The sequence below is a fragment of the Tursiops truncatus genome, unplaced genomic scaffold (genome assembly GCF_011762595.2).
Source record: "Tursiops truncatus isolate mTurTru1 unplaced genomic scaffold, mTurTru1.mat.Y mat_scaffold_941_arrow_ctg1, whole genome shotgun sequence".
Lineage (NCBI taxonomy): Eukaryota > Metazoa > Chordata > Mammalia > Artiodactyla > Delphinidae > Tursiops > Tursiops truncatus.
The window spans coordinates 1-2,618 of NW_022983464.1; the positions used below are offsets into that span (position 1 = coordinate 1).

At 39.0% G+C, this 2,618-nt stretch overlaps 1 pseudogene; it reads left to right on the top strand.

Annotated features, from left to right (window-relative positions):
* Window positions 1–640: 640 nt before the first annotated feature.
* Window positions 641–1,812, top strand: LOC117310987 (high mobility group protein B1 pseudogene; annotated as a pseudogene).
* Window positions 1,813–2,618: the final 806 nt, after the last annotated feature.

Below are 2,618 nucleotides of genomic sequence, written 5' to 3' on the forward strand. Positions count from 1 at the left end.
GATACTTTTCCACCAATATCATAAATCACACTGTTTATAAAGTCTTAGAAAGTGGAGTACTTCAGTAAGCCAGGAGTTTTCAATACCTCATTTTACTATCAATAATGCAGTGTTTACTTTCATCTGGCCAGCAAGTGATATGATTTCCCCCAACCCTATCCTCAGAGTTTACTTCCTAAGACCTCTTCTGTTTCCAACTCCCTTGATTTGGGTTCTCCTGCAAGCAGACCCGAGACAACAAGCATCTGAGCATTGTTTCTTTAGAAAGTGATACAATAAAATATTGGTACAGTAGCAGGAAATAACAATGGGAAGGGAAAAAAATGGAGAAATAAAGTATGCATTATCGAACCAGTTACCACAGTGTGCACTGAAAGGTCAGTTTCTCTGTGGTAGTCTAGGGACAATCAAATATATGCCTCAGTTCTCCCAACTAAGGAACAAGAATTATGTGGTATTTATCCACCAAATTACTAATGTCATTGGATGAGGGTCTCTTCTGGGGGACTTATGCTCTATCACTCTGGTTTGCCTTGAATTTGGACCAGTGTACTTCTCAGCCCAGGAAAAAAAAAAAAAACACCTTTAGAAAAGGATTACAGGGGCAGTACATTGAGCTCCATAGAGACAGCGCCGGGGGCAAGTGAGAGCCGGACGGGCACTGGGCGACTCTGTGCCTCGCGGAGGAAAAATAATTAAGCATGGGCAAAGGAGATCCTAAGAAGCCGAGAGGCAAAATGTCATCATATGCATTCTTTGTGCAAACTTGCCGGGAGGAGCACAAGAAGAAGCACCCAGATGCTTCTGTCAACTTCTCAGAGTTTTCTAAGAAGTGCTCAGAGAGGTGGAAGACCATGTCTGCTAAAGAGAAAGGAAAGTTTGAAGACATGGCAAAGGCGGACAAGGCCCGTTATGAAAGAGAAATGAAAACTTATATCCCTCCTAAAGGGGAGACAAAAAAGAAGTTCAAGGATCCCAACGCACCCAAGAGGCCTCCTTCGGCCTTTTTCTTGTTTTGTTCTGAGTATCGTCCAAAAATCAAAGGAGAACATCCTGGCCTATCCATTGGTGATGTTGCAAAGAAACTGGGAGAGATGTGGAATAACACTGCTGCAGATGACAAGCAGCCTTATGAGAAGAAGGCTGCTAACTGAAGGAAAAGTACGAAAAGGATATTGCTGCATACCGAGCTAAAGGGAAGCCTGATGCAGCAAAAAAGGGAGTCGTCAAGGCTGAAAAAAGCAAGAAAAAGAAGGAAGAGGAGGAAGATGAGGAAGATGAAGAGGATGAGGAGGAGGAGGAGGAGGATGAAGAGGATGAAGAGGAAGAAGAAGATGATGATGATGAATAGGTTGGTTCTAGCGCAGTTTTTTTTTTTCTTGTCTATAAAGCATTTAACCCCCCTGTACACAACTCGCTCCTTTTAAAGAAAAAAATTGAAATGTAAGGCTGTGTAAGATTTGTTTTTAAACTGTACAGTGTCTTTTTTTGTATAGTTAACACACTACCGAATGTGTCTTTAGATAGCCCTGTCTGGTGGTATTTTCAATAGCCACTAACCTTGCCTGGTACAGTATGGGGATTGTAAATAGGCATGGAAATTTAAAGCAGGTTCTTGTTGGTGCACAGCACAAATTAGTTATATATGGGGATGGTAGTTTTTTCATCTTCAGTTGTCTCTGATGCAGCTTATACGAAATAATTGTTGTTCTGTTAACTGAATACCACTCTGTAATTGCAAAAAAAAAGAAAAGTTGCAGCTGTTTTGTTGACATTCTGAATGCTTCTAAGTAAATACAATTTTTTTTATTAGTATTGTTGTCCTTTTCATAGGTCTGAAAATTTTTCTTCCTAAGAGGAAGCTAGTCTTTTGCTTTTGCCCATTTTGGATCACACGAATTATTACAGTGTTTATCTTTCGTATAGTTAGCTGATAAAAAGCTTTTGTGTACACACCCTGCATACTCATGATGAGGGTAATAAAAGTTTAAGTGAGACAGTTTTCATCCATAACTGAAACTCAAATCTTGATCGGTTGATATCAGATGTCACATAGCCCAGGTTCATTTACAAAGTGAAGAGTAACCAATCTACTCACAGCACGGGATTATTAGAATCAAACATTTTGAAAGTCTGTCCTTGAAGGACTAATAGAAAAGTATGTTCTGATCTTTACATGAGGACTCTACATCCTTTAACTCCCATTACCATGTAATGGCAGTTATATTTGCAGTTTCCCACGTTTAAGACTGAGAATGTATCCCCAAAAGCGTGAGCTTAAAATACAAGACTGCCATATTACGTTTTTTTGTTGTTGTTGATAATTAGTCCCAACAAAGGCTCTGGAGAAAAAGTGCTGGCTGTAAATGTCTTCTCCTATTTATCTAAATATGGATTGTTTAGGAAACTTGAGATCCTCCATTAAAGGTATTTTAATGGGCCAACTTTTAAAATTGTATACCACATTTTAAATTGGGTATATTTTCCTATATTGTGGTTTGCCCCTTTATAAATGAAGTAGACATGAGGGAGGAAGACAAGCTTTGTATTTCAGTGTGAATTACCTGATTTTATTTGAATTGATTTTTTCTCTACAAAACTCAAGCTCATTCATCAGG